Here is a 12245-nt window from a genome sequence, read left to right on the forward strand (position 1 = left end):
CACAGTGAGTATTAAGCTGTATCTTAAGCATTACCATTCTAACATGCCTCACAAAGTTGAATTAAATGTAAAACTGTGCATTGCTTTTTTACTCATGGGCGGCAGGTGTATCACATTCTTTTCTTATTTTCTCTGAATGGAGATGCAGGCATGTTTTTTTTTTTTTATAATTGGAAAGAATTCCAGGCACGAAGCTCAAGCCATAAATGTTTAACAGGTGGTTCCTCTCATGATATAAAAGGCATCTGTCGGATGACATCCCCCAGACCGACCAGAATGATCACAGGCCCACTAGAGCCACTGCATGAATTTTCATGGGAATATGAAGCCCCAGACAAGTATTGTGAGAATGTGTGCACATGTGTGTGTGCGCGGGTGTGTGTGGAATATAAATAGGTATGCATTGAAGCTCACAACTCTGGGCAGGTGTGGAGGAGATAGGAAGGATATGGTTAGCTTGTCTTTTGCTTGTCAGCCATGCTTAGGGTGATTTTACAGTATGGCTCCAGCATGTTAAGTACAGTTTGTCATCTAACCTTTTTTCACAATAACTTTCATGAACTGGAGGTAATGTCACTAGTCGAGCACCAGAAGTGTACACACACCATGTGACATTATGCAAATCTTGCGCAGCTTATCTAACAGCGAGAAAGATGATTCTTAGAAATGGAACATGAATGCAGCCCCTTATCCAGATAACCTGAATAATGTAACATAATGAAAAGGCGGAGCTGTGAAAAAATAAAAAATAAATAAATAATAGCTTGACAAAAAGAAAATAGGCCACTTTCTAAATGATCTAACTGGTTTAGGAGAAGTTTTGACTTTCGCTTATTTCCCAGCACTGTGGGTGCCTCATCTCCCAGGAGTGCAGATCTAGACATGTAGCACTCTCCCTTAAACATAATAGGGCTACATATTCGACTGGGTCATCAGGCCACCGCACAGTCATTTATCAAACCGCTGCTTATTTAAATGCAACAGCGCAGCGGCGGAACAGTATTCTATCTGTATTCTGAGGGCCAGTTTTTCATGCTAAAAACGTCTGATGCTCTACAAAAGCATTGACAAGAAATTATCTGCTCATTGTCATCCCGGCACACATCCTTATGATAAATTGAAGGTTACTCTGATAGTGTTTCTAGAGCGAGGAAGTATAAATCATAATCCATTAGCCTAGGCATACAGAGCTAATCGTTGTGTCTGCTAAATCAATACGCAAAGTTATGTTTTCAAAATGCAATTTCACAATCAATCGCCACTGGGCATTGACGGGACTTATTATGCTGCATGCAAAAGCAATCATCCAGGGAGTGTGGCATGATTACCCCTCTGGTTCTTATATATCTTGTTCACATGGACCTGGTTGTGGGTCTCCAGGGGGAATTGATTTTAAAAGAATTTACATCTAAAGCTTCTGGTGTAGCGCTGTCTTATGGGTCTCCATTCAGCTCCTCCTGTTCCTGAATCCTGCCCTTTCGCCTGCTCCATGCCCTCCTCCAGAACCCAATCCAATGGGATTTTTTTTCCCCAGTGTCCAGTCTACACCTTTCAATATGTTGTGTATATTCCATTTGTTGTGTTCTGGTTTAGTTTCCTGTACTGTTTGCCTACGTTCCTGCAACTTGTTTGGCTAGCCATTAGTTCCCACACTTGAGGAACTTTTGAAATCTGTTTTACTTTGAATATGGTTCTCTGTTAATTAAGCCCTGATTCTACCATGGTTTCTGATGCAGCATTGTTTTTTTCAGTTGTTGTGTTGAATTTTCTCCTGTATCCTTGTTGGCTTCATTATTAAATGTGGTGACAATATTTGGAAATATTATGGACTTTGCTGCGCAGACACTTTTGGTTCTTTTAAAAAGAGCTACAAACACTTCCAAGAGCAACTACTGCCTGCATGTTAGCTGCAGCACTCCAAACATTTTCAAGCGCACTTCACTGACGAAAGAGCGGAAATCTATCGATCATCTAAACATGTGCCTCTGCCCTGAGTGCCAGAAAGCGAGAGAGAGAGGCTCATCAAAGTCACTGAGTGATAATAATTCAGACTGGCACTGGGCTGTGCTTCCAAAAAGAGATGAAGTATGTGAGGACAGATGGATGGCTTTTTTGCAGACACAACCAAGGCTGTTAATCAAAAGACAAGAGGTCCCTGTGGAACACAAGGCATTAAAGAACTCCTCCCTGAGTTCAGCCAGTCAAAGATATAGCAGCTGATGGCTAAACTGAGAAATACAGATTGTCAAACTGTCTGAGTGCCAGAAAGTCTGGTTTGGAGTACTATGGATTTGACTCAAATAGTAGAGAGAAAAACAATCATGTTCACTTTGTTTCAGCGAGTCCTCATTCCCTGTGGTCCAATACAGTTTCCTTTTTTTAATTCACAAAAGCAGATAAAAGAAATTAGTAAATACAAGAATGCGCGAAAAAAAATATGAGTAAAGACATAGTAGCTGTGTAACTGCATTTCTCAGTATGGGGGCGGTGCCAGAATGTAGCTCTTTCATAGTGAAATTATTTTGAACTAACCTAACAAAGACAAAAAAAACTCAAAAAATGCAAAAATGACCACTAGTGAGAGTAAACACTAACTACTGTTTATTTGTTTTTATTTGCAAATGTCTTTAATTTTGCAGGAAGAATTATGCTTATGTAATTATGTATTATTATATACAGGACTGGCAGACCACTAAATTGCTTTATCCCTGCGCAAAGCTGCTGACAACACAGGCTTGATTATTCAGATGTGTTCCACTCACACTTTGAGACAGCTATCCTGTAAATACAAAATGCGATCCATATAATCTCCCTAGGAGGCCATTTTCTTCACTGCACAGGTCATTGTTGTATGCTCTCTACCTCTGTGGTAAGCAAAAATTTATATGACTGAGGGCTAAGGGCAGGGGAAGCAAATAATTACCTGAAATTTCTATTTCATCCTTCCTCGTATAATCTCACAGAGTTTAAATGCCTTTTGCTTAGAGTGCATTATGTCATTAAGAGCTTCTGAGCAAGCTTATTTTTGTAAACCGAAACTAAAACTAAGAGCAAACGACTAATGAAAAACAATGTCATAAACTGAAATAAAATAAAAATGACAAAATAATTGAACTAAAACAAAATTAAACTAACAACAGTTATTGAAAAATAAATAATTATTATTTTTTTAAATAATTAAACAATAAATATTAAAAATAAATAATTATTTTTGTTCTCACCCCTTGGCGGAAAAATATACTGCTTTGTGGCGCTTTAGGGAAATAAATGGCACATCACGCACATGGGGTTATGTGGTGGAGAGATGTAAAGCAATAAAGCCTGCACGGGTCCTGTTTGATCAACCTGCACCTGCAATACTTAACAGAACTCTCAACTCATTTTCTGACAGCATCACTAATTTGATTCTGTACCAGACCAGAACCATTTGGCATTAAGGCCGCAAGTCGGTCATAAATATAAGCCTACTGTTAAATGAGCACTCCACATTTTTTGGAAATAGGCTCATTCTACAACTCCCCCAAAGTTAATAAATTGAGTTTTACTGTTTTGTAATCTATTCAGCCAATCTCTGTGTCTGGCGATAACATTTTTAGCATAGCTTAGCATAGATCATTTAATCCAAATAGACCAGTAGCATCGCATTCAAAAATGACCATAGAGATTCAATATTTTTCCTATTTATGACTTGAATCTTCTATAGTTCTATTGTGTACTAAAATGGGTGAAAAGTTAAAGGTTGGGATTATACTCCTATTCCGGCGTAATAATCAAGGACGCTTCCTTTATCATTACGCTGGAATGTTCCTTTGTTTGCAATTGCCATTATTTTTGAATTTCTGCCATTATGATTTATGCACAAATGTTCACAAAAAAAGTGAGCAATCTCAACACACATAATTAGATAGAAAAACAATTTCTATAGATTTATTTAATAAAAAGGCCTGACTGTTTCATTTTGGCACACACCTATACTTAACTAATTTCCATTTATATACTGATCTGTTAATTCTGCTAAACTTTAATTAAAACTAAAACTGAAACTAAACTATATAAAAACGTGAAATGAAAATGTGTTCACAAAATCTAAATTAACAAACTAACAAATGCCCTTTTTGTTTTTGGGATTCGAACAGTTATTATTTTATTATAGTTAAAACATTAAATTATTGACAATTTACATATAAAAAGTATATCACAAGTTTTAGTGTTTTGTTAAGATGCGTTTTAAAGGCAAACAAATCCTTGTGACGAACACTTCTGTGATGTTTTCTTTTGCTATTGGGTCAAATGAGAAAACATATATATCTTTTTAGATTCTGTTTGCCACTGTAGAAGTCAAACCATTATGATAACCCCAGAAATGTGAAAATGATACATTTGGCAAAAGAGTAAAAGCATCTTAATGTCAGCGCATAATTCACACACTGATATTGCCTCGATACAATGAACAGAAGGGAAATAGAATGACCTAGAATAGGTGATTGTGCATACCTTGGCACAGTCTTTTTTATGGTGTTCAGAATGTTTAAACGCCAGGAATTCCAAAAAGAGCGGACACTGTAACAAAAGGGGGATTGTAATATTTATAGATGACCTTCCTCCCTCAAATGCATGGTGGCATTTATGTAAGAGAGTGACATATTCCTGAGAGGGGTGAAGACGGTCACTATCTTCTTGGAGAACAGCTCTTCCTATGCAAACTGATTGCCCTCATCACCTTGAACAATCACAGTTTACACGTGACAACATTTTTTAACCCATTAGGCTTTTCTTCTTCTTCCTCCTCTTCTTCTTCTTCTAAGTATCATAATTTGATAAATCAGATGAGAGTTTTTATGTTTCAAAGGCAACAGGCTAAAACGAATGAAATTAGTTACTTTCAATTCATATACTACTGATCCTGGAATATATATGATTGCCTGAAAAAGCAGGCCAGGTGACCACGCTTTTGACTACAATTTAATGAATAATCGCCATTCTAAGTTCTTTAATTGTCCATTCTCATTTGCCTTCATTTCTCCTTAAAGGAAAGGTCAAAAGGTGCTATGTATAGAGCGTAGTATAGAAACTTAGTACAGAATGGCAAGTCACCATTTTTGTATAGTGCTTTTTACAGTGCAGCCTGTGTTAAAAGTAGCTTCACAGTACTAAACATGGAAATAGTATGTTGTTCTCCTCTGGTCAGATGAAACCAAGGCATCTTTAGGTGCTGATCCCACCATCTGGTCTGGATCCGGCTGGCTGGAGTGACCATTTGATCTGGATCAAGTCTAGATCTGGGTGGCTACGGTGATCTAGCATAGATGCCATTCTTCTGGTAACAAGTACAAGGGATGTTATGGGAAGTGTACCTGGTTCTTGTTGACCTAATTAATGCAGTCTAAGAATCCTTTAAAGTGTCTTTAATTATGGGTTATGAAAGGTTCATATTTTGGTTTTGTAAGACACAAACAGCCAGTAAACATGCATGCTTAGTCAAAAACACTTTCATTTTCTTGTAATATATGCTTATTTTACCTTATTTATTCGACACAACTCCTAAAGATTCGTAGTGGCAAAATTAAGTTTCCCCAGGCCTGCTCGTGCAAGGGATCAGGTAATATGCTAATACACTCCTGAACAAAATCTTAAGACCAGGGGATACATTAGAAGTACTGCTTCAAAATACCAAAAGAAGAAGCAGAACCAAGAGACAAAAAATAGAAAATAGGCAATTTATGGAAAACTGCATTTAAACTCAAACATGCCGTTTATCAGCAGATCAAATGTTTATGACCTTAGCCTTAAAAAGTTAAAATCTGCACAAAAATATGACTTTCATGTCATTGTTCTTCAGGCAGCAAACACTTTCACGCTTTCCTGATGGCAAAGACAAAAATGGACTTTAAAGACGTTTTCTGTTCTTGAAATCTTTCTCTCACAGGTGACGTCTTATGGTTATTGGTCTGCAGTCAGCATCAAAAAGGGCTTTCACTTGGGTCAGAGATCAGCCTGTGTCTTCACAGACAGCCTGCCATATCCTCCAGCGCAGAGCAGGTAATTTTTGGGGGTTCTGTCACTTGACTTTTGAACTCTTTTTCGTCTTGCTGAGTTTAAACTCGGCAGTGATGGCATGTTGCAGTGGGGCTCTACAATCCTGCCACACTCAAACATGTTTTTGTGCAGATTGTTTTACATTTTTAAATTTATTCTTAACATTTTGATCAGCTGATGAACTGTCTGTTTAAATGCAGGTTTTAATCAATTGCCTATTTTTGTCCCTTGGTCCTGTTTCTTCTTTTGGCATTTTGAAGCAGTACTTACAACCTGGTTATGATCCAACAGATGAAATATGAACACCTGTAATGTTTCCCCTGGTCTTAATATTTTGTTCAGGAGTGTATGTCATCTTGACACCAACATGAAATGGCTTGGGACTCATTTTAAAAACAAGTTGTTTCAATAATTTAGAGTCGACAATTGAATGACATTTACTTTATACACGGTGCAATTTCAGATTTAAAACATTGCAGGATGTTTTTATTCTCTTAGAGTGAACACTTAGCGTTATGCACTGTATGAAAGTTAATTTTCAAAAATCCATAATAAGGCCACTTTAACGGATTTGAATTATAAAAATGTGTTAGGTGTTATGTGTAAGCCAGGTTAAAGAGATGGATCTTTGATAAAGTCTTAAAGGAGTTTGGGTGCTAAATATGAAAATGATTTGCCACCTGCAGTTGATTTTGGTATTCTAGGTATTATCAAAAAGAGTATCGAGATCATAGCAGTTCTTTTGATGCAATATGAGCCCACTCAAATATTGTGGTGTTGAACCATTCAGGGCTTTATAAGTAAGGTAGCCAGTGCAGTGTTGACAGAACCAAGATAATGTGGTCAGACGTCTTGGTTCTAGCTGCTTCATTTTGAACCAGCTGGAGAGCATTATAGTAATCTAACCATTATACATTTACATTTATGCATTTAGCAGACACTTTTATTCAAAGCAACTTACATGGCATTAAAGTTACAGTTTTTACATTTTATCAGCCCTTACTTTCAGCACCATGCTCTAGTACTTGAGCTACAGGAAAGCATGATAAATGATATTAATAGTAAATTGTAACATTTTAAAGGAGAACCCAGCATCGTGTTTTTTTAAATCAATGACTATGACAATGCATTTACCATTATGCTATTAATTGATAATTATCAAATAATTAACATTTTAAGTCAAATACCCTTTAGACACATTTTTAACCAGCTTGCATCTCACGGTGTATTTCTATGCAGATTTTGCTCAGCTCAAACAAGCCTAATGTTACTTTAGTGTCACTGCCTCCACACACTTGTGCTGTGAGCTTTCATCAGATTTAAGACTGATTCAACATACGTCAAACATTGAAATGTAAATCTCAACCAAAATTATGGTTTGAAAACTCAACATTGTATCAATGTTACCTTCGCTCCTCTACGCTCTTAAATTGTTCTTCTATACCTCAAATTCTGCATAGACAGTTCAAATTCAGTTCACTAAAACACTATTACTTATATTCTCACATACGAGTGAGAGTCTACAGAAATGTAGACAACCCATCAGTTCAGGCATGAAGACACACGTGGACATGCTGTGTGGTGATCCACAGTGGTACAGACTGCATGTAAATGAACAACAAGCCCACATAAGAGATGCAACTCGCTGACACAGACAAAATGACAGCCGCATCCTGATAAAATTCACTGAGGTACATTTTTCCCTTGCCTGCTCAGCGACGCAGAAGCTGACTCGAATTGCTAAAAATGAATTCATAATTCCCTGTATTTCAAGGATGAGATGTACTTGTGCTTCCATCATTTCAATTTTTGGTGTTTGAATTATGTTGTGCCATGCCGAACCTTTCATGGAGGCAAAAAAAAGAAAAAAGACTTTATAATAACGTTCAGTTGCATAGAACTAATTGTGTACAAGTCATTGTTTATTTTAAATTATTAATTAATGATATTTTTCAATGCTTTGTGGCTGTTTAAAATATCAATGTTTTGTATATATAAATAATGTACAAGTGATTAGATGATGATTTCATTTACGAAACTATACATTCATAAATGATTATTAAGTAATATGCTAATGATTTACAAATCTTTCATAAGTTATCTTAAATAGCATTATGAAATAATCCTTAGTAAAATGTTAATACACTGAAAAAACGAATTGATTTAAATGTAGTTAAAATATTATTTACCAAGAATGTGTTTGATTATTTCATGATATGCTATTTTTAAAACAATGAACACATAGTTATTCTTTGTAAATTATTCGTTCATCATCATCAACTAATCTCTAATAAATGCCTTACAACTTATATTATAAAGCATTAATAACACATTTCATTGGGATAGATATACATTTGGTTGTTTTCTTTCTCTTTTACGTTGAAGTCGACTTTAAATTCTGCCAGCAGTGTCATTGGTAAGACTCTGTTTTTCAAGTGAAGGAGAAAGGTAATATAGGTTCATGGATGCATAGAGCTTGTGATTTTAAACCAAGTCCCATTAATAATACAAAACCCTCCAAAGACACCTGTGCGCATTACCCAAGAGACAGTGCAATGAGATTTAAATTGAAGGAGATAGAAGACATATTCATTGAGTTGTTGTTTTTGTTGTTGTTTATCTTGGTCGTCCTTGACTTAATTTGTCTATCAGTATTCACAAGACATTTTTCTCCCACGCGATATCAAGTGATGATCTGTGAAGTCGAACAAATGCAATGGTTACGAGGCCAACCTGCAGTATAGTCATAAACCTACAGACTTACACACATATCGAGAAGATCCTTGCTATCAAGGAGCAATGTAAAAAGAAAACCTTTGCACAGCAACAACCAACCGTTTAGGATATGTCAGCAAAAAGCTGTGTGTTTGTGATCAGTGTTTTGTACTTGACTTATGTGACCTGTCTCTATAGTTTCTCATATAGCTTAGACTCTAAGTTTATCTCAAAGTAAACATTCTACTAAAAAGACATATGGGGGATATAGTTCATGTTGATTATGAATGTGTATGGAGAAACACAAAAATATTTCACCTATTTTTTTTTGGCAATTTAGTCAATTCAGTAGGATCTATATGTTCCTGGGTAAAAATAAATGTAACTTAAATGCATTAAAAATAATAATAAAAATCAGTAAAACTTTATTTTAAGGTGTTTAAGGCGTTACTCACTTTTTACTTACTATTACAAAAAACAATAAATTATGCACAATTACATGCAATAGAAATGTATTACTTAAGTAAAAACCTATTCATTCATATGTATTTAGACTTGTACTAAAATTCCCAGTTTAAGAGTATGCATACTTTTAGCATAAAGAAATTAAAGTGATATATTTGTAATGTGGCAAAAAGTGCTACTAATAATATAGAAATGTGTACTTGATTATAATATTTCAAGACCATGTAGTTAAGCATTATAAAAATGGAATGCATAATTTTATTTCATTTAATCTATAAAAATGTGCATTATAAATACATTTTGTATATATATATTCATTATATGTTAATCTCACTTATTAATTAAATAAAGTATGTTATAACACATTTTAGATCATATTCATGGTGTGTTTTATTACACTTTTCTTTTTTTTTTTCCTTAAGCTCCAAAAGGCAGAGTATTGCACCCTACTGACTAAAACATTCTTCAAATATCTTATTTTTTGTTTAGACAGAAATAAGAGCTTAGAATGGCATTAGGGTGTGTAAAGTATGCATTTGCATTTTGGGGCAAACTAAAACTTTAATTGTGGTTGGCATGCCAGTGTAAAAGATGCTGAAATAACCCAAAGTTCCAAGACTAAGAAGAAGGCAAAAATCACCATAACTCATCACAGACTAGTTTATCAGTTATTTCTAGCTATATGTTACTAAGGCCACACACTATATGTACACATATCCACTGGCAGTCAAACATTTGGATGCATTTAGCAGCAATTAGGTTTGTCATTCACGTAATGTTTCATTTATGGCAGAACTGGTGAATATTTTATTCCTTCTATGAATTCCAATTTAACATATTGTTTGCATAATTTCTAGTAATCAAGCGCACAAATGCTTAATTAGGATGCATAGTGCTCAGGTACTCATGTAAAGAGAACCTTTCCAATCAAAAAGTTTCAAACATCAGTCGAAGGCAGCACATTAAATGAACTAGATGGCATACAGTAACACTCAGGAATCACTTTGCAATCTTTTGCAATCACTCCACAGAGTATTGTAAACACACTGTTTTCGGGATGCTTTGTGTGATGTATAAGAATTATATATCCAGTGTTTCTGAGCCAAACTAATTGCGATGGGGAATGAAGTTTTGTATACCAGCATCACCTTCGTGATCATTTTTATTATCAAAAACATTCATACATAGAAATATGCAAGCAATATGACTAAGACAGCACATTCAAAAACAGAAGCCTTTTAAAGACCCTTAATCAAAATTGTAGTTTCAACTTGAATGGGAACTCACACTGTACCTTTTGATGCTATAGGAAATGCCATCTGTGTGACCCATGCCTGAAGTATGTGCCTTACACATGACAATCTTGCTGACCAATGACAGTCCATTATGTTACTACTCATGTATCATCAGTATAAGAGGGTGTCTGTAGTAATGTCTATTATGGAATTGCAGTTAACATAACTCTGTATGCTTAATTCTTGTTTAGACCAGTGCTGCATGTTTTAGTGGTGCATATAACTTCCTCATGCATTGTTAAACTTGTTATATTAATCATAGAGGCACAAAACTGCCGGCCCACTCTGATCATGTAAATGAGCCAGCTTCCAAACAAAGAAACATTATCCCACTTGAAATGACACATTTTACAAAGTACGCAAGCTGGGTAGGGCCCACAAAACACCAGAGGGCCCCTTTGCTCTTAAAGATGATTTCATTTTAATTTAGTTTTTTAATTAGGTCAGCGGTTATGAAAACATTTAATGTTCATTCATTTTAATATGGCGTTAAGCATTAAACAAGTTAAAGTGTAACAAGCTGCGAGATATTGTTTCTCAAAGCGCTTTCTGTGGGCTGGGTTCGAGAGGACAGTCTTCTGCACCTCATGGCTCAAACCTGTAATAGTCAAAGCAGAGCAGAAATTTAGTTTGCAGGCTGGAAATAAAAAAGCGTCCCCTTTGCATTCTTCAGCCCCTAATTCAAGAAATCTGTCCTGGAAGCACATAAGATGGAAGTTTACTTGTAGGCTCGATGAGCCATAACTGTTCTGCACCCTGAGTCTCCGTTGCTCCCTGATCTCCAGCTTGCAATTATCCTCTTTAGTTGATGATGTCTTTTGCAGGTGCCTGTTTATGCTGGGCTACCAGTGACTACCATAGTCAATTGCATTGATGTATTTGTACAAATTTGTCTTTGTATTCAGACACAGACCACAGGGTGGAGATAATCCTACAGCATCAGCAGTTCACATATCATCTCATTAGGAAAGTGGGATACATAACTGGGACATTTTATGGCTTTAGTCCAGCTAATTTAGGAGTTAATTTATCTGCTAGTTTAATCACAAAAGTTCACTAAATCATTTTCACTAGGTATATGCCTTTAATATTTATTTACAGCTAGGTTCATATATATTTGGAAAATAACACCTTTTTCATAATCTTGGCTCTGTATACCACCAGATTAAAATTTCAATTAAAAAAAAGAAAAAGAAGTGCAGACTTTAAACAATAATTCAAGAGGATGAACAAAAATATAACATTTTTACACAGCCCCCCTTTTTCCTGGATTCAAATGTAATTGGACAAATAAATATAAACATAAATATAATGTTCATTTTAAACAATTTGTTGAGAATCCTTTTGCAGGCAATGACCGCCTTACGTCTGGAACTCATGGACATACACATAGACTGGGTTTCCTTCTTTTTGATGCGTAGCCAGGCTTTACTGCAGTTGACTTTAGTTGTTGTTTGTTTGTGCATTTAGTTTTGTCTTCAGCAAGTGAAATGCATGCTCATTTGGGATGAGATTAAGAGAATGAACTTTTTACCTTCAAAAACTCCTTACTTTTGTTGTATGTTTGGTTGTTTGTTTGCACTATAAAGCATTGTCCAATTATCTTTAACGCATTTGGCAGACAGTATATACTATGCACTATGCATGATTCATCACAGTATTTAACTTTCAGCATTGTAGGCTCAGTTATTCTCATTTACTATCAGTTATATCAGTTATTATCATTAATCAGAA

Source organism: Puntigrus tetrazona, chromosome 2 (assembly GCF_018831695.1).
Source record: "Puntigrus tetrazona isolate hp1 chromosome 2, ASM1883169v1, whole genome shotgun sequence".
Classification (NCBI taxonomy): domain Eukaryota; kingdom Metazoa; phylum Chordata; class Actinopteri; order Cypriniformes; family Cyprinidae; genus Puntigrus; species Puntigrus tetrazona.